This window comes from Cetorhinus maximus, chromosome 1 (genome assembly GCF_964194155.1).
Source record: "Cetorhinus maximus chromosome 1, sCetMax3.hap1.1, whole genome shotgun sequence".
Taxonomy (NCBI): Eukaryota; Metazoa; Chordata; class Chondrichthyes; order Lamniformes; family Cetorhinidae; genus Cetorhinus; species Cetorhinus maximus.
This window is the reverse complement of record NC_135879.1, coordinates 205,706,016-205,730,489: the sequence shown is the minus strand read 5'-3', so window position 1 is coordinate 205,730,489 and position 24,474 is coordinate 205,706,016.

Here is a 24,474-nt window from a genome sequence, read left to right as displayed (position 1 = left end):
GATTTAATTAAATGTTATTTTTCACTGCCCATCCAACCATTACGGTTGGCAGGCAGGCAAAAAGGCCAAGCAGCCTTTGCCCTTTTTAGGAAACCTCATCCACGGGCGGGATGAGATTTCCAACAGCAATTAAAAATAAAATATAAATTTTAACATTTCACTAAGAACATGTCCCTGCCCATATGACAGAGTCACATGAGGGGGCATGTTTTTTAACACCTTAAAATTCTTTATTTTTTATTTACAAAACTGTTCATCTACCTGAGGCAGCTCTGTGCCTCAGGGAGCTTTTCAAGCGCGCACCTGCACGGATGTTTGAAGTTCGTGCTCGCTCTCCTCCCCACCCCTCCGCACAGGCAGCACTGAGTGGTGCAGCTTGCGTTTCACGCTGGCCGGGCCTTAATTGATCCGCCAGCATGAAATCGCAGTCCGGCCCCGATCGCGGGCAGTGGTCAGCTAACCGACCGCTCCCGTCTGCCCCCACCGAGCCTGCCCAGAGGGGGAAAAATCCTGGCCCTGGTGTGGGAGTGAAACAACTGTCAAGTACTCAGTGTTGAACCGTGTAAGTGATTCTGCACTACTGTAAGAACCCTGCACAGTACATCGCTGTGACATCGCTGTGACATCACTGTGACATCGCACTTCAATCCAACCAGCAGGCATTGGGCCCCAGTAAGATCATTGAAAATCGGGAGAGGCTGATCTGGTTGTGGTCTCAACTCCACTTTCCTGCCTGCTCCCCCAAAACCCTTGACTTCCATGTCTATCAAAAATCTGTCTAACTCTGCCTTGAATAAATTCAATGACCCTGCCTCCACTGCTTTCTGGGGATGTTAATTCCACATGCTAACGAACCTCTGAGAGAAAAAAAATTCTCCTCACCTCCATCTTAAATGGTAGACCTCATTATTAAACTGTTTCCCCTAGTTCTATTTTTGAAACTCAAGATGTTGAAATTCCTGACCTGACTCATTCTTGGGAAGTGCCAATGTGAGTATATCACCAACAATAATGAACTACAACTAACTGTAATTATCACTATGTATTCCTGGTTATCTCTGTTATTTTCAGATGACGGATGCTTTACTTTTTTTTATATTCGCCCATGGAACGTAGGCATTGCTGGCTGGGCCATCATCCACTGTCCATCCCCAATTGCCGCTGAGAAGGTGGTGGTGTGCCACCCCCATGAACCGCTGCAGTCTACACAGGAACACACAGTGCTGCTAGGAAAGGAGTTCCAGGATCCCGAAACAGGGTCAGTGAAGGAACGGTGACACAGCTCCAAGCCATCCAGCAACAGCTCCCAGCAGCCTGTAGGAAGCTGTAAAAAAAAATCCTCACTTTTAAATTTACCTCCTCAGATCTGCAGCATGTTTTCGCACCAAAAACATGGCTATAGCCTCTCAAAAGCTTGAGAAGGCAACAACAGTGCCATCATTAGAGTCTGTGACCACTCAAGGAACTGCAAGTCAGGGGAGCCACAGAAATCAAGTCCTGAAGGACTGCGAAAGCCTCAACATTTATTCCTGTCACGGATATTCCAATAGTTCTGCAAAAAGTCACAGGGTGACCACAACATTTTCGTAATTCAATTAGAGGGGAACTTACCTCTTTTCTGAGTTCACTCTGCTCAGACAATACATGGAGCTCTGTTTTCTAGATCTGGATGTTTCTGAACCAGATAAACAATCCATAAAGGTTAAAATTGATTTAGGCAATGAAGCCTCCACAGACAGAACGCTTCAGATCTGTTGGAAGATGACCTTAAAAATCCAAAACAGAATATGGTCAACACTCGAAGATCAACTAAAAGTGAAACTCAACTTCCGAAGACACCATCTGGAGTTCATGTATTTTAGACAACAACCCAACGACCCCATAGATCAATCTATAAACTGATGCAGATGCAAAGGGCGTGATTGCGACTTGACGGAAACAGGAGTGGCCGACAGAATAATCGAGCTTGTGATAACTTCTATCCCCATAGAAACATTCCAAAAGGATCACTTGGACCAACCCAAAGACTACAGCATGGAAACAGTACTACAAAGTCAACACACATACCATACCCCTGGGTAGACAGAATCCACAGGCTATGTGTAATTCATCCACCATTAGGACGATAGCTAATGCAGGCAATCCTAGTAAGCAATGCGGGCAGTGCAGTCTCATACATGCACCCAGAAATTGCCCAGCTTTCCAAAATGAATTCAAGGCATGTGCCACCGGTGGACATTGGATGCATCAATGCAGAAAGCAAAGGACAGAACAGGTGGTAACAACATCATGAGAAGCCACAACCAGAGGCTAGACAGGTACAGCATTTCAACTAACCAAGAGAGCGTACCAAACATCAACAAAGCAAAATCCATGAAATGACTAGCCAAACTGCATGGTCAGATGATGAGGATGACCAGAACATGAAAACACAAACTGAGCAGACATTCCAATCAGTGAATATCAAAGAATGTATTGCTATAGTGGGACCAGCTGAAACCTTTGCCACCACCCAGATTATATGCCCGCAGATGCAGAGACAGCATAAATTATATGCAAACATCCTTCCACTTCGCACACTGAAATATATGTACCACAGAAGTGTCAAGTAATGGCTCAAATAACCACTGCAAAACTTAAAGCGTACAATGGCTCCGAGATTCTGTCCCTGGGGTCCACACTTGAGTGTTGCTACAACTCACCCTGGCCACCCCAGATATTTTATATAGGGGACACCACAGATCCACTGATTGGAGACCTACTGGCGTGCAGAAACCTGTCTTTGGACACCATTCATGATGTTGTCAAGACACCCTTGGAAACCCCACACTTACACCTGGAAAAGACCTCCTAACTCTACAACACAAATCATTAGCCAACAGTTTGAAGCGAATATATGTACCTATTACAAACTTATACACTTCACGTTACTGTGGGACCATTGTGGATTTATTATTTGGAGGACAAGTGTGAATAACCCTGCCCAGTCATCACTCCTCGATATTCCCAGGAATACGAGATGCTTTGGGTGTCCTACTCTGATATGGAGAAGCCCAGTTAACAACTTTGTAAACCTACTGAAATGTGAGTCCGAGATTCTTCCATAAGGAAAAAAACTCAACTTCAGTAATTAACTTAGGCCAGAATTTTTCCCTCGTCAGGCAGGCTCAGCGGGGGTGGGCGGGGGAAGTCAGGAAGCCGACCGCTGCCCGCGATTGTCTCCGCACCGCGATTTCATGTTGGCAGGCCAATTAAGGCCCTCCCTGCGTGGATCGCGAGCAGCAGCTGGCGGGGGGAGGAGGGAGAGCCGGGCCTGGCACTGCCTCAGGGAGATGTGACTCTGTCACGTGAGCTGGGACATGTTTTTAATTCAAAAATAAAGTTTTCATTTAATGTTTATTTGCTTTAGACCTGATCCCGCTGGTGGATGAGGTTTCCTAAAAAATGTAAAAGCCGCTTGGCCTTTTCGCCTGTCCGTCAACCATAAGGTTGGACATGCAGCATAAATTTGAATTTAATTAGATTGTTAATGGCTTAGTAATTATCATCGGGCACACAGCCAACTCCAGCGCGTGCCCGCCAAAACAAAATATCGCGAGACTGTGCGATGACATCAGGACGCCTGTCCGACGTCATCGTGCATCATTTTACGCTCGGGCGTGTCAGGCGCACGCCCGCACACCAAGCATAATATTCTGCCCTTGGAATCTCATCCTCATTTCAAAAAACGTCCATTGGCTGTACTGTGCCAACGAGTTGCACCAGTTCAGCCAATGAGCAGGTGGGGTTTATGGCAGACTCACAGTAAGCAGTCTATTTTACAGCAAATAAAGCCTACTTACTCAGCAAACAGAGTCTATTTACCATTTAAAGAGTCTATTAAAAAAGAGTCTCCACAAACTTCCGCAAACAGGACACATAACACTAATGTCGCTCGATGAAAGCAAGGCGATTTAAATGCAGTGAGTGGAGGATAGTTGCATAATACAACTTATGTACGTAAAATCAACACTAGTGATTTACAGCTACACAGTCTCCAGACGAGATTAACAGGGGAATACCCAAGCACTTCCATTCTGAACTGGAGTAGTGGTGTTACTATATACAGCACCCCCCCACTTACACTGTATGGGATTCCACGTAAAAGTAGACTACAGAGACCAGCTTCCCACTGCAAGAGTCAAAGCGAGAAAGCAAAATTCATGCACTGATCTCCTGAAACTAGGTGAAGTGTAAGCACAAATATCAAAGTACTTCTCACACGTTCCTCCCTTCTGCCGCCTCTGTGGAAATGCAATGTGGCAGTTATACCATTTGCAGGGATTTAATAGTGCCTGGAGGCCCCTGTAATTTAATTCTCTGCTAAGTGGCAATTTGCAGATCCACAAAGCTTAGAGTAGCTTTTGCATAGTAATGTATAGAGGAAGACCTTAAGATGAAATTGAAAACTGAAGTTTAGCAAAAGTTTACCTCCATAACTTGAGGCTTTAAGTCACATCCACAAAAAGATACAAACAGCATTGCAGAAAATCTGCAAAGAAATGTACTTTTACTGATTTTTAAACAAGTGAATATTATTATACAAGCACCATGAATGTACAGTACTCAAGGTGCGTTCATCAATTTCATGCTAACTATTTAGGTACGTGTTAATGTGTTGGTCAAGTTCTCAGACCAACCTGAATCTTTTAAGTTCTTGTGATAGTAATGCAGAAGCACATCATTGATTAATGCTCAATCAGGAGGAGACAGATTAGAATGGGTGAGAGGAGCAGAGAAATTGAAACGGCCAATGTCACGCCGACAGTTCTCAATGAAAAGATCAAGAGCAGGTAAGAGGCTGGAGGGAGGGCTCCAGGTGGAGGGAGAATACTTGAGGTGGGTGAAAGGATCCATTGAACAGGCAGAGGACTCCTCCCCAAAGAAGTGAGCACGGAGACAAAGGCAGCAAAAGAAGAATTCAGCGTCGTGCCAAGCCCGGAATTCATTGAGGTGAGGGTGTAAGGGTATGAAACGGAGTCCTTTGCTGAGTACTGAACGTTCAGCAGCAGAGAGGAGAGGGACAGGGGGTATGGTGAATACACGGCCGGGCCTGGAATTAGAAGATGGGATGGGGTCAGAGGGACAGGAAGGGGTGGAGGGTCCTGGATGGGCGTTGGTGTCAATGAATTGTTGGAGCTTGCATTCCTTGGCACCTGAAAGAAAAAGTTTCTTGTTGAGGCTTCGGATGAGACGAAGAATAAAATGAAACTGGGGGCAAGGACAGCTAGGAATAGGGTAAGTCGGTACTGCTGGAGAGAGAGGTCAAGTGTGTTCATATAGCAGCACATGGCACCAAGTGTGGATCTCAGGATGTGGCGAGAACAGCAGTCCGAGGTCCATTGTATGTCCCGGAGATGCCTGTAATCCTGGGTAGGTTCGAAACATGAGGGATGGAACTTCAGTTGGAATCTATGTGGGGTAAGTCGGGGATGGAGACAGTCACTGAGGAAGGAAATGTGGCTGTGAAAGCGAGTTTTCGAACAATCTCCATCCACCACCACTCTCCTCCGTCTGGCTGAACTTGTTCTCTCACTGAACAATTTCTCCTTAAATTCATCTCACTTCCTCCAAATAAAAGGTGTGGCTATGGGTACCCGCATGGGCCCCAGTTATGCCTGTCTCTTTATGGGGTATGTGGAACATTCCTTGTTCCAGTCCTACTCAGGCCCCCTCTCACAACTCTTTCTCCGGTACATCGATAACCATTTCGGTTGCCTGGACCTGGAAAAATTTATTAATTTTGCTTCCAATTTCCACCCCTCCATCACTTTCACATGGTCCATCACTGACACTTCCCTTCCCTTCCTTGACCTCTCTGTCTCAATTTCTGATGACCAATATTCATTACAAGCCCACCGACTCCCACAGCTATCTCGACTACAGCTCCTCACACCCTGCTCCATCCCATTCTCTCAATTCCTTCACCTCCGTCGCATCTGTTCTGATGATGCCACTTTCCAAAACAGTTCCTCTGACATGGCCTCCTTCTTCCTTAACCGAGATTTTCCACCCACGGTGGTTGACAGGGCCCTCAACCGTGTCCGGCCCATCTCCCACGCATCCGCCCTCACACATTCCCCTCCCTCCCAGAACTATGATGGCCGGCAGAAGAGCACAGCAGAGGGCTACTGTGCATCACGCAAGTCTGGAGGGTAGGCCAGCGGGGCAGGCCAGGTTGGAGGGTAGGCCAGGCTGGAGGGTAGGCCAGCGGGGCAGGCCAGGCCAGAGGATAGGGCAGCGGGGCAGTGTGCCCCTCGTTTCTCAGATGAGGGCCTTCCTGGAGGAGGTGGCAGCGTGACGGGAGGTCTTGATTCTGAGGGACGGGAGGCAAAGGCCTCCCCACCTGACCAAACATGCATGGGAGGTGGCCGAGAGTGTCAGCTCCCATGATGTGGTGCAGTGCACATGGCTCCAGTGCCATAAAAGATTCAATGACCTCCTGTGCTCGGGAAGTGTGAGTACCATGTTGGCTCAGGTCACTTAATGCAGCCGTCACCCTTTCCCCCTCACACCAAACAGCTCTGAGTGCAGTAAAGGCATTGAATCCCTCACGGCATGTATCCCTCATTGGGGGTGCCAGCAGATATTTCCCATGCCCAGTTCACCCTGAGAGGTTTGAGCTAGGATGTGTTCTGCACCCACAGCATGTGTGACACTGCTACCCAGAGTATAGAATGGGGGTGAAAGTCAAGGGTCTGCACCTAGGCAGAGTGCTGGAACTGGGAAGCATGTCAAAGTCAGGATGCTAACATGCTGGGTGGGGAGCTTCCTGTTGGTGGGGCACCAATCCATCTGCTGGTCTTTGCACTCAACGTGCTTGTGCCTCCTTGCTTAGCAAAGTAACAACTTGTGGTGCAACATATGAAGGAGGCAGCATTTGGGCAATGGGGGGTGGGGGTTCAGCCCTGGTTTGTTTGTGTGAGTGTGCGGCAGCTGCGAGGTGACGAAGAACTGGAGCCCTGCAATGTCCCACTCTGGCTGGGTTGGCAGGGATGCGTTGGGAATTCAGGTGTAGGCTGCACTAATCAATGCTCTTCCCTCCTTTTCAGGAGAAGACTGCGCACAATTCCACAGAACGGATGTGGACTGGCGGAGGCCAGACCCAGTTGGCCATCCTAACACGTTATGAGCAGCAGGCCATGGATCTGGAGAGGCACCATGGCCCCAGGTCCACTGGCAATGGTGAGGCTGGGGTGCCACGGGGAGGTATGTTTGGAGAGCTCTCAGGATACCATGTGTGTCGCAAAATCCATGGCACTGCTAAATGTTCAGTGATTGAAGTTTGCATCATGGGTCGACCATTGATTATGGAAGGATGAGCGCGTAATGATCCGGGGGTCCAGCATGCAATTTGACATTGTCTGCACTGTAACCAATTGAATGTCCTTTTTTTCCTTTCAGCATCACTGGAGCAGGGCTGGAAGGAGGAGGCAGAGGGCCCACCTTTCACCCCTGAGGCCCCAGAGGAAATCCACTCACCAGCATCGCACCATCTCTGCCAGGTAGGCACCAGCGCAGATACTAGCACCTCGGTGGGAATTAGATCTTTGGCTAGTGTCCCGGCGCAGGGCGGTGAGGGCATTTCACACTCGCTTGAGGTGCGGGCGGAGACAGAGAGTGCCCAGGGTGCCGCCAGTCAGAAGACGGCTGGGGACCAGGCACATGCTCTGTCGATGGCTGATGCTGTGCCTCTGGAATCGCCCATGAGGCAGCAAACGCTGGACGTGCAGCAGGGTATGTGGGATGATCTGTCAGAGATACACGAGGCTATGCATGGCATGGTGCCCCTGCTTGAGGAGTTAACTCAGAGCATCACCGATGCATTGAGCCTCATGGCTGAGCACCATGCTTCCTCCATAGAGAGAGTGGCGACCCTCGCAGAGATGCTCCTCCAGGAGACCAATCAGGGCCTCCTGGGGCTGTGCCCGGACATGCAAGCCCTCACAGCGGCATTGGCCTCAGGTGGTCAGTGCCCGTGTGGGAGATGGTTTGGGCACCGAGTATCCCAGCTCGGTGCCCATCCATCTACGGTGAGCAGAAAGGTCTGATATGATCTCATGTCAGCGCAGCAGCTGCTTGTTGTCTCTGCGGGCTCCTCTCAAGGCGCTCCGGATGACGGTAGCAGCTCCTCCGCCCCTCTGCCAGTGACCGTGGCATCTGATGAGACTGCAGCGACTGGGGAGAAGCCAGCTGTGGAACCGGCTGCTCCCTCCAAGGCGGGGCCATCAAAGGCTCCATGGGCCAGAGGACACCCGCCAAGGTCATCGAGGCCAATAGGACAGTACAATGAGCAGGCTGTCTCAGATGCCAGAGTCAGCGATGGGGACCACCTAAACATAGCAAACATAAGCGCAAGTTTAAGGCACCTTAGGCACACCGTAGGTTTCTTATTGGTGTTTTTGTGTTGGCCCATAGTAGTTTATTGAAGACTTGGTGTGATGTGCAACACCCTTTTTTTTGGTTTATGAAGCTACATTTGTTCTCTCAATAGATTTTGATATGTTGCCATGCCTCAGGGTGATTCCTTACTTCTCCAAGTGAGTTGCTTGACATTGACCTTTATTGACAAGGCCCTTAGACAATGTTCCTATCCAGGTAGATTTAGCACTCAGGTATCGATATTGACCCTGCAGCCCTGGCGTGGGTTGAAGGTCCATCTATTGTGTGCTAGCTGAAGGTTCTTTGGATTAAAGCCTCCATGGAGTATGCCCGGGTCAGCGTCTACCCCCTCAGCATTTCCCTGTGCGTGCTAATCCTCGGACTCACTGCTGGACTCATCGCGTGCAGCCGGAGCATCTGCGTCTACGTCTTCCTTGTCAACTTAGTCGCCCCTTTCCAGCGCCAGATTGTGGGGAGTGCAGCATGCAGCCACTATCAGTGACACACGATCTGGAGGGTACTGGAGTGCGCCCCCTGAACGGTCCAGGCATCGGAAGCACATCTTGAGAAGACCAATGGTTCTCTCCACCACAGCCCTTGTGGAGGCATGGCTCCTATTGTACCGCTGCTCAGCCTCATTCTTGGATGGCGGAGAGGCATCATGAGCCACCTTCTAAGGAGATAACCCTTGTCACCCAGCAGCCATCCATCCAGCCAGGCTGGAGCAGTGAATAGCCTTGGCAACTGGGAGTGTTTGAGTATGTAAGCATTGTGGGAGCTGCCTGGGTTCCTTGCACAGACTTGTAGAATCAGCATCTTGTGATCACACACTATCTGCACGTTCATGGACTGGAAGCCCTTCCTGTTGATGAAGGCACCGGGCTCACCTGCTGGCACCTTGATGGCCACATGTGTACAGTCTATTGCACCCTGGACATGGAGGAAGCCAGCAATCACCGCGGAGCCTCTGGCTCGCTGTGCCTAACTGGCCTCGTTCCAGCGGTAATGGATGAAAGTCAATGCACGCCTGAACAGAGTTTCTGTCACATGCTTGACACAAGTGTGGACAGCTGTTTGGGAGGCTCCGCAAAGATCACCCACCGAGCACTGGAAAGAGCCGGTGGCATAGAGGTTGGGGGCAGTTGTGACCTTTAGGGCCATTGGCATGGTGTGCCCACCCACACAGTTTGTGCAGATCTCAGGGCCGATCATCTGACCGATAGAGGTGACTGTCTCCCTTGAGAGACGGAACCTCCTTCGGCACTGCTCCTCAGACATATTGAGGTAGCTGCTTCGCCACCTGTAAACCCTGGCAGCAGGATAGGGATGTCTTCTGCGGCCCCTTCCACCTTGCACTTCCTGTTGGTCCTGCGTCCCTTGTGCTTGCACGTCTCCTCCCAAAGGTGGCTCCCCTGGAGGCTGAATGTGCACTCCTGGTCTCCTCCTCCTTCTGGCCCTTCCTTCCTCCTCAGAGGAGATGCCTCCACTGGAGAGCACAACTCCCATTCCCAGGCTAAGAGAAGGCTTCTTGAAAGCTGCAGGCCCCAAAATTGATCTTTACTGTAGAGTCCTGACCTGAGGGCTTTTACTCCTGTCTAAGCAGCTAGTATGAGTTTTGAAGTATTCCTGCTCACACAAGCAAGTATCAGTAACTTTCACAATTAAATACCTGACGGATAACATTCACGACCCCACTCACCCCTCTTATCTAGCCCGTGAATGAGGTTTATACAAAGGTCCCCTACCCGCCTGCCCATTGCGCCTGTGCGACATCCTGAAGATCGCACGGGCCCTGAAAAATTGCAGACAGTTGCTGCCTCAAGGGCCTTAACTACATGAATAATTATTGGAGGGCACATATTCAAGAACATCACGCGCCTGCCCACCTAAATATCGCAATGGCGTGCAGTGACATCAGGACGCTTGCCCAACATCACCGCGTGTCATTTTATGTGTCGGCGTGCAGGGCCCACCCCCGCCGCTAACGAAAAATTCTGGCCGCTGGATTTATTTGGTCAGAGAGAGACTGCCACGGGGCAACAGCCTCACCCCCATCTCTCTTTCTTCTGAAACCTCACTCATCAAAGCTGAGCTGTCCATGATTTGAAAAACCCACCAGAAGACCTCATTACTGCAAACCAGGATTCTTAAAAGAGAATTCTGAATCAACACCACTGTCTCAATCCCAAGAGCAAGCAGCTACATGGAACCAGCCATAAACAAACCTCTGGACAATCCACTAATAATTTTTTTCAGACTTTACTTGTTACTTGGCCAAGTTTTTTAAGCTGATACTCTGCAGTTCTGTTTCTTTTTTGCATGCTTGTGGGGGGCGATAGGTGGATTGTGTACTTGTTTTGAATTAGTGGGTTGTTGGACATATATGTACATTTTCAACCTTTTTGGTTAATTTTTGCAACTTTACCTGAGTGAGTTTTAGCAATAAAACTAACTCTTTATTTGTTAGCTTAAGGAACCTGGCTGGCCTATTTCTTGCACCAAACTATACATGGTTAAATATATATTAAATTGGCAATATCACCTCCCTTTTAAATCCAAACTCTGTTATAACCAACTCAGGAGTGGGACAAAGAGAGGAGTTAGTTCACCCCTGCTGACCTGGTCGTAACAGTATACATCTGTAGAGGAGCACTGATTTGCCACTGTATAAATGCCACTATGATATTGTCATAATGCAGAGAGTGCATAATGCAGAGAGGCTTACAGCCGAGTGAGACCCACCAGTTTTAAACATTTTCTCTAAGAATTAAACATAACAGATGTAATTCTTTAAAAAGTGCTCTCTGCTTTAGAACTGGAGATTATTGGCATTGTAAATCTTGTTGTAATAATTATCATTAATAAAATCCGGTGCACTAAACTCTGAGGTGCTACTTTTTCATTTCCGTATATCAGCCAACTTCATTTAATAAAAGTGGGACTTCACTTAACCTTACAGCAATCTTTGAGACATCTTGAGGATGTGATGAGACACTAAATACATGCAAGTTTGTTTTGCTTGTAGCCTGAACTAATTGCAGGCTGCATCAATGTAGAGATGTTTTTGCTTGGCACAAATATAAATGTGTAGCAAATTTTCTGAAGGACATTGACTTGTGAAGGGATAGTCTTCCATCATTCTCCTTTAGTTTCAGCTGTAGTGTATTGTTAAATGGAAGAAGTATTATTGCAAAATTGAGCTGTGGTTTTAAAACAGATTACAAGATGGTATGATAGGAAGACACATTGATGTTTGGTCAATGAGCATTTAGAAAATATTTACTCAGCGACGCAGAGGTGGTGGGGGGTGCGAGGATGGGGCTCTGCTATTGCACAGGAAACTCATAAGTAGTTCAGCTTGACTGTCAGTGGCTTTTCAACTGATCCAGTTCACTAGCATTTTACTTACAGGTTTGGTATTTAGTGTGTGGTAGTGAGCATGATGTGGATCCATTTAGCGTGATCTGAACTCCTGTTTTAAAGGGGCAAGCCAAAGATGGAATTTGGAGGAGTTTGAGTTTGAAAGAAAGAAAGATGAAGTTCAAGAATGAATTTGGCATAGGGAAAGGCTGCATTGTGTTTCAGTGATGCCTTGCTTGTTTTTTTGCAGGGGACTGTGAGGAGTGGGGGCATGATACCCTTCCCAGCAATTGCATCAAGAAACTTTCTGGTGAAACCAAGGAGAGTTGGTTGGAGATGACCTAGGAGGTGAGCAGCAGGAGCTTGTTGCCATGGTCCTGGATTTAGTGTTGGAAGCTGGTGAGGAATTGTAAGTGCAGCTACATTTTTACCTGTATGCATCATTACAATCCCTCTCCCAGTCTTTCAAACCTATTCCATCACATTGTTCCATACATGCACTTACCATACTTGCACACCCATCTCTTTCTATGCACTTCCTCACACCTCCATCTACCATCCACTCTGCCACTCACCCTCATCCTTATGCAATTTGATGCCTCTCCCTGCTACTCACCCCCACCAAATGCATTCCATCCACCGGACAAAGACATGTCCCACACTCGCTCATGTGTCTGTTTTTTTTTATCTTTGCAGGAGAAGAGAACACAGAACGTGAGTGAGAGGGAGAGAGCCAGAGGTGGGTCTTCATTCATTTCCTAGTTCACAAGTGCAGTAGAGGAGGCACTGGAGATAAGTGGAATTTTAACATCCTTGGACATCGGAGATGGGAAAATGAGGGAGCTCCCGATGATCTAGTGATAAAATTAAATATCAACCCAGATAACATAGATAACAGTCATGTTGACTTGATTAGAACAGTGAGGGAAATGTGGCCAATTTCATTGCACAATGAAACTTATTCATTTGTTTCATGACAAATGTCTTACCTTGACAGTACTGATTCATGACTTATCTCTCGGACAGACCTTTCAAACATACAGCAGAAGTCAGTAGAAGCTGCAAACAACAATTCCTCAGAGGAATTGAATCATTCTCAGGGTGCACTGTCACAGGACGCAGGCACACCATGCACAAGCTCACTTGCAATTTAATGGGAACAAATAGGCAGATAGTTGGGTTTTCACTGGTCACTCACACTTCAAAAGTGAGTAACAGGCAAATGGTGGAGACAGTGGAGAGTCTTTGTTGGGGGTGAGGCCACATCCTTCTCCAGGCTGCACTCAACTGGACACAAATGTTATTCCCCAGGGGCCCCAATCAAAAGGAGGTCTTTCCAAGCACAATTGTAGAGAGAATGGAGGAGTCCACCTCAAACAAGTCTGAGTTGATGTTGTAGCACATTGAGATTATGTTTTCTTGCTTGGATAGAGTGACCAGGCCTGTGGAACATCAAATATCCCAATCTAATGAGTCCATACACATCTTGACAGTAGCTGTACAGACTTTGTTTGGCAATATGTCTGTCACCTTAAATAGAATGAGAGGTACACTAGCCTTGGCCTTTTAATGCTGCACTGTATTGCATTACGCCCAAGTGCTCTCCAGCATGGTGGCAGTGAAATGTGGCTGGACCATGACAGGAATGATGGTGAAAGGAGACATAGTCGTGAGGACTCCAATCAAAGAGCTTCCACTTCCCTCCCATCTCCCTCACTGCCACCCACCACCCCCCCCCACCAAATGCCACCTCTGGCAGTAGCCAACATGCTGCTTCATCTCCCGAGCGCCAAGTCTATCTCTGGACAGTTGCAGGATGGCACAGGCTTTAGGTGGGACCCTCAGGGGCTCCAAAACCCAGAGGTCATTGGCCAAGATCATTTCAGCAATCAGAGGAGGGACCTGAGCAGCCAGATTCCACCTATGTTCAAGCCATAGGGGATGTATCACACAGGAGAGCAGTAAGAAAATAAAGGATATGTGGATGGGTGTATGATAAAATTTTAATTATAAAGACTCTTTCATTAGGATTAAGCACATAAATATTATTTTTTGCATTGTTTTCCAGTCTTGCCCATTCTTGCTTGATGGGTTGCAAATGGCCATTTCAGTTATTGGAAACACGTGAAATGATAGGGACCAAATGGGGGTCAGGGTGGTGGGGGGCATGTTCAAAGAGTAGTTGCTCTTTGCAGAAATGCTTTGTGTCAGTGGCATTGGTGGACTGAGGGAAGGGCAGTGAAGGGGGCTGGGGGGTGACAGGGAAGGAGGTCGGAAAATGGCCGTTGCTACATGGTGAAACCTAAATGAACCTTGCATTAATGAGGGCACGTTGCTTCTGTGACCGGTGGGCACTGCAGGGGTTGGAGTGCATCATCACTCCCCAAAACAATATTTTAATTTGATAAGTTTCCATTGAAGTTTTTTTGGTTTTGTTGCAGTGAAGTTATAATTCCCCTTTAAAAGGTTTTATTTTATTTGTTCATTTTTTTTTACCAGTAGTTCAAAAGAGATAAAAAGAGCCAGATATTTACTCTGGTGGTGGGTTTTAGAAGTAGGAGCTATACATTTGTAATGCCTCACTTTGTGAATAAATCTAAAACGGAGTAAAAAATAAGGGCACCTTGCATCCCCAGGCAGCAACATAAGCAGGCGACAGTGCATTGCCTTAACTATTTTCCTGTTTCTCCTCTTCATCCTTCTCAGAAAGAGCATCCCACCTTGTTCCTCCTTTGAGTTAGCACTCAGGGCTGTGCAATGTGTGCAGAGCAAAACAAATTATGACCATTCTGCATACCCTGGCTGGCACATACTGAAGGGCAACTCCAGTTCTGAACAAGCACCTGAAGCACACTATCAGCATGTTAATGGTTAGTGGTCACATTGTAATGCTGTTGGCCTTCATTGGTCTTGTTTAGGACGGGTGTTGTCATCCATGTAGATATCCCTTGTCTCCTAGCAGCCACACGTTGAGTCTGTTTCCAGGTACAAAGAGTTCAGGGAGCTTGGACTGTCGCAGGACAAAAGCATCACACTAGTTCTCTGGGAATCTAGTGCGCACCTGCAGGAATATATTTTTGCAGTCACACATTGATGAAATGGAAGGCCTTGCAGTGGATGAATACACCTGGTTGATATGGGGTGCCTGAACTGCCACATGTCTGCATGTGGGAAGGCAGCAAGAGATGCAAACCTAAATAGGCAATGTTCATGTTATTGCCAGCCCTGGCAAACAAGCTATCAGTCACTTGTATTACAGCCACATGAGAATGGGTAAAAATGAGTCCCCGAATATACCACACCAAGTCTGACCATAACAGGGATTTTGGTGAATTTAGTGAGGATGTGCTTTGCCAATACTGCAAGAGTCGCAATATGTACGCTTTCAAATTATAAAGAATTGGCTAGACAGATTTTCTGAGTTTAATCAAAGAACAAGGTAAGTTCATTGACCCTACTTCCCAAATTAAAACAAAAGGTAAATCGCAAACACCATTCATACATCACACACATTCCCTGGGCCCACACACACACTAGTACAGATGGTAGAATAAGAGGACAGGCTGAAAGATGTTTTACAGTTTGAGAAGAAAATTAACAAGGAAAGGAATACACAGTTAACTGTCCTTTGACTGGTCTCAATGTGGTGATTCCACATCGCAATCATTTTGTTCAGTTGTCTTCCTGGGAGTAGTTGTATGGAGCAGATTTCCATGTTTTAATCCCTAAAAGATCTCAGTTTGCAGTAGTGTTCTCTTCTCAGAATGGTTACTTTGCAAATCCGGGCACAATACTTTCGAGAGAGAGAGTGAGAGGAAAAGTTTCCTTGCAGCTTTTCAGTACAGCATTCTGATCTCTCTTTGTGATCTCCCTGGTTTGATAAAACAGTCCTTAAAAGCCGCGCTGGGCTATATATTCCAGAGGAATTTGATCACCATGCCTGCTGTCGTCACTGTTTTGTAGAACAGGTAATTGCATTCTGATGTCTCATCTCAGAAACTTCCAAAGAGTTTCAAGATAGTGTGGAAGCCAATAGGAGATAGTGTTTGGGTGTTTATTCCCTTTTCATACCACTTGGGTGGAATGCAAGTTGTATATTCTGGCTGGCTGGCAGCCCTCCATTGTCTTAATAGGATTACAGTTTATTGTTCTTTTTTAAATCCAGCCAGAGAAAGGAGAATTAGAAATTTGATTTTTTTTTTAAAAAGCACATCCTTGTAACATTCGTCTTAGGCATTTGTAGTTCAGCTGAAGTGAAGTCCTAGCCCCTTTTTGGAACTATTCCAGATCAGTTGTTCTCAGATGATCGCTCTCACTTAAGGTTGAGAAAAACAGGCCTCACAGACATATGAATGTGCCTGAAGAACTGATCTAACTCTTGCTGAAGGAAAGGAAACACCAGAGAATATTACCGTCCTCCAGATTGCCTTTTCAACAAAGTTTAGCCAGATTATAACAGGCTGGATATTATATTTTTAGTTCATTTATGGGATGTGGCCAGCATTTATTGCCCATCCCTAGTTGCCCTTGAGAAGGTGATGGTGAGCTGCCGTCTTGAACTGCTACAGTCCATGTGATGTAGGTACACCCACAGTGCTGTTAGGGAGGGAGTTCCAGGATTTTTACCCAGCGACAGTGAAGGGACGGCGATATATTTCCAAGTCAGGATGGTGAGTGACTTGGAGGGAAGCTTCCAGGTGGTGGTGTTCCCATCTATCTGCTGCCCTTGTCCTTCTAGATAGTAGTGGTCGTGGGTTTGGAAGGTGCCGTTTAAAGAGCCTTGGTGAGTTTCTACAGTGCATCTTGTAGATGGCACATACTGCTGCCACTGTTTTTCAGTAGTGGAGGGAGTGAATGTTTGTGGAAGGGGTGCCAATCAAACAGGTTGCTTTGTCCTAGATAGTATCAAACTTCTTGAGTGTTGTTGGAGCTGCACTCATCCAGGCAAGTGGAGAGTATCCCATCACACTCTTGACTTGTACCTTGTAGGTGATGGACAGCCTTTGGGGAGTCAGGAGGTGAGCTACTCGTCGCAGGATTCCTAGCCTCTGACCTGCTCTTGTAGCCACTGTATTTTTTGTGGCTAGTCCAATTTAGTGCCTGGTCAATGGTAACCCGCAGGATGTTGATTGTGGGGGATTCAGCAATGGTAATGCCATTGAATGTCAAGGGGCGATGGTTAGGATCTCTCTTGTTGGAGATGGCCATTGCTTGGCACTTGTGTGGCACTCATGTTATTTTCTACTTGTCAGCCTAAACCTGGATATTGTCCAGGTTTTGCTGCATTTGGACATGAACTGCTTCAGTATCCGAGGAATCATGAATGGTGCTGAACATTGTGCAATCATCAGCAAACATCCCCACTTCTGACCTTATGATGGAAGGAAGGTCATTGATGAAGCAACTGAAGATGGTTGGGCCTAGGACACTACCCTATGGAACTCCTGCAGTGATGTCCTGGAACTGAGATGATTGACCTCCAACAACCACAACCACCTTCCTTTGTGCTAAGTATGACTCCAACCAGCAGATAGTTTTCCTCCTGATTCCTATTGACTCCAGTTTTGCCAGGGCTCCTTGATGCCACACTTGATCAAATGTTGCCTTGATGTCAAGGGCAGTCACTTTCACCTCACTCTATTTTAAGGGTCCGGGCATTTGTTTTCAACCATGTACCTCTCCACTGAAGAGCATACGGAGATAGGTTTTTGAGTTTGGATACAGAATACATGTGAGATAAAACGCTTTCTAAATTATATAAAAGTTTATTAAAGAACCAAACATGCAATTCACATTTGATGGTAAGTTGATCACAACATTGATAATTCCAGGAAAAAGAAAGTATAATATTGTTTCGGATACAGAATCCAAGGTCGGAATTTTCCGGCCCGGTCATGGTGGCACGCGCCATGGGAGATTCAGCAGCCGTGCCAAAAGTCCATTGGCTTTCGGCAGGACCCGATGATGCCAGCAGTGGGTCGTGCCAGAAAATCCAGCCGACATCTCATTTAAGTGACAAAGTGATATTTAAGATATCCATCAATATTTAAAGTAGAAGATGCCTATAATCCCGAGTAGAAAGCGACCAATTCCAGCAAAATACCTCCATCCCAATTAAAGGGAGAACTATCTTCACTACACTACAGCAGCCATACATTTACCTTGAGAAATGCTGGACTGAATCCAATGAATCTAAAAAAATCCTACTGTGTGGATCCAATAATTGTACCATAAAAGAGCCGAACTTGCAGGAAGCATAAAAGCAAAATACTGCGGATGCTGGAAATCTAAAACAAAAACAGAAAATGCTGGGAAAACTCAGCAAGTCTAACAGCATCTGTGGAGAGAACAAAAAACAGAGTTGATGTTTCGAGTCCTTATGACTCTTCTTCAGAGCAAGAAGCATGTTGAGCACACATGCTGGAAAACATCCATTGTTTCAGTCAACATCCTTCATTTTGGTCAACATCCTTCAAGAAAACAGGATACTGAGAGATGCAGATGGTGGTCACTATACTCAGTTTCCAGGATTCAGTTGACAAGTTACTTAGGGTCATCCTTAAGGTTATCCATCATTAGATTGTGGTATATTTCAATTTATCAATGCCTTGCTGAGGTGATGAAGAGGCCAGTTCCTGTGTCTTCAGAACTGCCTTGTGTTAGAGGATATATCATATCCTATCCTATGCCACACCATTATGCCCAGGGGAGTTTATAAGCTTCTAAAACTTTGTCCAGGAGATGAACTCTGCTTTTAAATTTTAATCCCTACTTCATAGGAGAATTACTCTTTTTAATCTTATAACTCTGATTTATAGCTGGATTCTCTTATAACTCCGTATTTATAGCTGCATTCCTTCACACATCGACGAGGAGATCCTGGATATGTCTCTGGCAGATCCAAAGACTAAAACTTTGAGGAGGGTGGTGACTTTAGTAGCACGTGGTCACCAGGTCCAGCAGGAAGCAAATCTGTGTCCAGGAAACAGCAAATGTCTGTAACCATCTGACGTGACAGCTTGAGTCTTCTGAGACGCTGCTGTTTGGATACATCAAGGGAACTCAGCCCTTGTCTGTACACCCTGTGTCATGGGTAGTGCCTCCTGTGAGCTGCACCACTCACTGCTCCCCTGTCTTCCACTCCCGTGCCACTGCCCTCTCTGCTTTCCCCTGTCGCTGCCCTTTCTCTCACTCCGCTGCCACCTACCTCTCTGCTGCCGGTACTGGCCATATTGGTCCTTGTCTGAGGTCCCATCTAAGACAGCCAAAGCTCTGCCCATCCTGATTTGATCGAGAAAACCTCCAGAATGTAGAAAGTAATCTCTCAGCAAAAGTACTGTGAAAAATATCATTTCCCATTGGCAGGTAAGAAAGCAGCAGTTGGTACTGAATATTTACTGCAGTGTTCCCACAAGATTGATTCAGCCACCTGATCGTGGCTCTTCAAAGCATAATATATGATGACCAATAATGAGGAAGCATCACTTTTTGATCATCAGGACAGCGTGGCAATGCAAAATGTTCACAATCATGCTCATTTTGTTAACCATGGGCGGTAAACCAAGATACTAGTAAAGTAACTTTTACTGCTATGAAAAGTACAACTAACAGTTGAAGTTGTCTCCTGTTGGTTTTAAGAGGGTACATTTTGGAGAATTGTACTGCAGTCTGCTGAATCTTATATGCTTGTCATGCCGGAGACTGATGTTACTGAGAACCAAAGAAAGGTAACTGATTACCGGTCTTTCACTGCAGTTGACCTGTAATGTGGTTTGTAGTACAACAGTTTTCAGGATTGGGCTTTCAGATTCAAAATGTGAGCGTAGGCCAGTGCAGTTCTGAAACCTCCTGTAAGCCATGCCCTGTACAGACACAAAAGATTTATAATGGAGCACAATTCATGCACTGTGATGGTAAATAAAGTGGTCTCTTTAGTAGGATCAAGGCAAATGTTAGGGAAGACAAGCAGGGGCCGTTGTGTGTTTCCAGAATCTTCTGCCTTTATTTCTGATTTCCTACATCTGAAATATTTTAATTTTTTTACAGACTATAAAGTCTCTCCGAAGGCAAATCAGCTGATACAGCAATTAAAATTTGACTGAATTTGAAGTGGTTCTTATCACATAGCTCAGGAAATATGAACAAAAGCAGTTCCAAACAAATCTTTCTTGAGCAACACACTAAGTAAATTGGCGCAGTATTTCAGTTTGCTCTCAATTTCCTGACTTCATGACATACATTAAATTTAACTGTGATGGAAACAAAGCTTCTTCCTGCTTCACGTCATAAAATGTCTGTGTTCAATCTATTTCCTATGAAATCTTAGGCAGGCCATTATACCATCAGACTCTCATTAATTTTGCAGCTAAATGAGAGTCTGATAGCGGCGACCTTTAAAATAGTGGTGAGCATCCTTCGTGGTACAAGTGAGGGGCTTACTGGGTTTTTCAGAGGGCAGTTAAGAGCCAGAGGCCATGTGATTGGGCTCTGTAACGTTGCTGATCCTGTCACCACTGAAGGCCAAAACTGCAAAAATGTTGGCCGGCATTCTTCCAGCCACTTTTGGCATGGCCTACACAGTGCCCTGACTGTCAGGGTGCTAGGGCAGGCACAATGTGCATGCACCAGGAGTAGCCGCACGGGTGGATCATGATGTCAAACTGCATCTAACACTGCTTTGGCCCAAAATTTGCCATTTTGGATCATGTAGGTCCAGTTAATGCCCCCTCTTAATACTCCCAGCTGAGCGTTCATCTACACGAGGGATCCACCCCCATCAACAGGAATCTTTAGAAGGCTAGCCATTCAATTTTCAGATGAAGTGCCTTTGGTTTTCTTTGCTAGTGCAGGGTTATTGGAAGTACTGTATTCCGTGGTATTGGACGGGTTTTGTTAATGTTTTGGATTTATAAGGGAGTGGCGCTGGGTCTTGACAAGGAGGTCAGAGGAGTTGATTGGTTGACATGTCTTCCTTCTTCCTTAACCAAGGTTTTCCACCCACTGTGATTGACAGGGTCCTCAACCGTGCTTGACCCATCTTCTGCGCCTCTGCCCTCACACCTTCCCCTGTCTCCCAGAACCATGATAGGTTCCCCACTGTCCTCACTTTTCACCCCACTAGCCTCCGCATTCAAAGGACCATCCTCCGCCATTTCCACCAACTCCAGCATGATGCCACCACCAAACACGTTTTCCCCTCACACCCCCATCAGCATTCCGTTGGGACTGTTCCCTCTGTGACACCCTGGTCCACTCCTCCATCATCCCAACACCTCATCTCCTTCCCTGCCCCTTTACCTCCTCCCTCCTCACCATCCAAGGGCCCAAACATTCCTTTCAGGTCACTTGCACCTCCTTCAATTTGGCCTACTGCGTTCACTGCTCCCTATACGGTTTCCTCGACATTGGAGAGGCCAAACGCAGACTAGGTTAGTGCTTTGCGGAGCACCTTTGGTCTGTCCACAAGCATGACCCAGGCCTTCCCGTTGCTTGCCATTTCGACACACCATCCTGGTCTCATGACCACATGTCTCTCCTTGGCCTGCTGTAATGTTCCCGTGAAGCCCAACACAAACTGAAGGAACAGCACCTCATCTTCCGACTAGACACTTTACAGCCTCCGGGACTTAACATTGAGTTCAACAATTTTAGACCATGAACCCTCTCCTCTATCCTCACCCCTTTTTAATCCCCTTTTTTCTACGTTAATTTTTATTTTTTATCCACTTATTTTTATTTTTATTCATTTTTATTTTTATTCATTTATTCATTGTTTTATGCTCCTATTTCATACCCCCTTTCTATCCCATTTTCGATCCTTTTTACCCTCAACACCACTTCCTCGCCCCACCCGACCCTCACAAGAGCAGCCTGTTACCTGTTCATGTTGTTCTGCTATTATCACATTCTGCTTTCTTACCTTTGCCACTATCAGCGCCTTTTTTTAGCCCTGATCACTACCATTAACACTCCCTTTGTCCTTTTGATCATGATATCTTTTTCAATCCCTCCTTTGCCCCCACCTATCACTGGCCTTCTATCCAGTTCCACCTGCTGTACCCACTTCAAACAGTATAAATTTCATCACATTTCTACTTCTCTGTAGCTCTGGAGAAGAAACGTCAACTCTGTTTCTCTCTCCACAGATGCTGTCAGGCCTGCTGAGTTTTCCAGCATTTTCTGTTTTTATTTGAGTTGGTTGGCCTGTCAGGAGAAAGTCTGCTTCAATAATGGAGGCAAAGTTGCAGTACCTCTTGGGCTGCAGGGTGATTTGGAGTTGAGTGAAAAGCAATAGCCTGGTATTGTCATACTCACAGAATCATACCTTACACCCAATGCCCCAGGCTCATGCATCAGCATCCCTTGGCATGTCCTGGCCCATCGCGAGGACAACCTGGTGAAGAATCTACAGGGAAGCACCACTGACCCCTGGTGCCAGTCTATTTCTTGGCTCTGACATCTCAAAAGTGACCTAACCACTGCTGTGTAAGGGGCTTGGATGTCATGGGTGTGGCGAGGGGACGGGAGGGCGCAGGCAGTGAGGGTGGGGTTGCGGTGCCAGGATGATAATGATTCATGGGGGCTGGGGCTAATGGGGGAAGAAGTTTGAAGGCGGTTGAGAGGAAAGGGGTGCACAGATAAAATGGCACAGACCTCTGACAAAAAAAAAGAGGTGGACAAGGGAGTTGGGTCTTGATGCAGAACCTCCATGCTTATCAACGCAGTTCTTTTATAGCCCACCCAGACCTGCTGAGCTGCCACCTGACGATGGAATCTTCCCATGAAAACCTGACCCCGCCACGCAATTGCGCATGTTTCGCGTGCCTGCTGCTGGTCCTTTAAATTTTCACATGAACTGCATGGGCACCAGCTCCAGACATGAAAGCACAAGTGCCACCCACTTCCATTTTCAACATCGGGAATGGTGCATCGCTGATTAAATCCCAATCTTGGTGTCACTCCTCCTTTCCATCTCCATCACTGAGGCCTCCAGCACCCACTCTGAAAACCTGGGCACCCTCTCTCTGGCCTGTTGCTCTGTTTTCCGGGCTATACCTTCCAAACAAACCTTCCAGAGACAGTTGCAGCAGCTTCTGTTGAATGAGTCCAGATTCCCTTTAAGAGGAGCAAGTTGCCTTCAAGAGGTGCAGGCGTCGTGCGAGTCATGAATGCACCTGGCCCTCCTCCCTGGCGTGCAGGCAGTCAGCAGTGTGTTTTGCACTGGGCTGCACACTGAAACCAGTTAGATAAATAGACAGCACAAAGTTTGTCTGCTGCTGGCTTCGACAGACCCAGACATGGGGTAATCGCGCATTATGATCCCCAAACCGATTATAAGTCCTGGTGTTTCCCCCAGTGTTTCTCCTGCTGCTGCTGCCATTACTTTAAATAAGTTTAAATTCAATCAATTACTGCAGAGCAGAACATGCCTGTGTGACTTCAACTGACTGTTGGTCACAGATCTTATGTACCAAAGGCAAATCAAAGCAGTTAATTGAAGCCAATTAAATATGTACTGAAATATGCAAATAATGTCAGTGAGGACTCAATAGGCTGATTGTAGCAAGTGTCTGAAAGTGCAAAGTAACTTGGCAGGGGGAGTATTTTTAAGGTGCAAAACAGGTAGGTACAACTTCCACCCGATTTTCCTTGCACACTGAAAAGAGTAAGGGACTTTATCCTCATAGTCTTTTGCCACGAGACTGACTGACTGGCTGCACGCCACAGAGGAGGGCCAGATGCATCCATGATTTATAACTGATATGAATTTAGCAGATGATTGGAATTTGAGTTGCAGGATTGCACCATAGGATGGAGAGAGATTATGAAAAGAAACATTTTACCTAATCTACACCATTTAATATTTGTATGCCATGGTAAAGGCAACAACTATCAGCAAATCAAGCATGTTAAATGCAATTACACATACTTCTTCTGATGTTCCTCCACATGAAGCATCACTAATTTCCAAACAGATACCTGCGGGGTCCACTATCAAGAACATCTGCTTTGGACAACGATAAATGAACCATATACACTCACTACTGAACAGACACTTAATTAACTGACAGAAATAGGAAGCAGACAGAAATGTAATTATATATCCAATTTGTCAAGTAAGTTCCGAGCTAAGTAATGTATCAGACATCCACTCAGTGTTGACTCCGGACATTTATTGCATTCAACTGCTTAAAAGGTAATTGAAAAATGTTGCAGTGATAGGTTTATTTGGTTTTTAATTAGTTTCTTCTCTTTTCACGTGTCTCCTTATTTTAGATGTTCTTGCTTGAGAACAGCTTCACTGCTACTTTTCCGGCACCGCATTTAACTTGCCCTTCCTTATTTACCATAGAATCACAGAACTTTAATGGCACAGAAGGAGACTATTCGGCCCATCGTGTCTGCACCAGCTCTCCAAATGAGCATTATGATCCAGTGCCACTTCCCTGCCTTTTCCCTGTACCCCTGAACATTGTTTCAATTCAAATAATCATCTAATGCCCTCTTGAATGCCTCGATTGAACCTGCCTCCGTCACACTTCCAGGCAGTGCATTCCAGACCCGAGCCACTCGGGTGTGAAAAAGTTTTTTCACACGTCACATTTGCTTCTTTTGTAAATCACTTTAAATCTGTGCCCTCTTGTTATGATCCTTTTATGAGCGAGAACAGCTTCTTCCTATCTAATCTGTCCA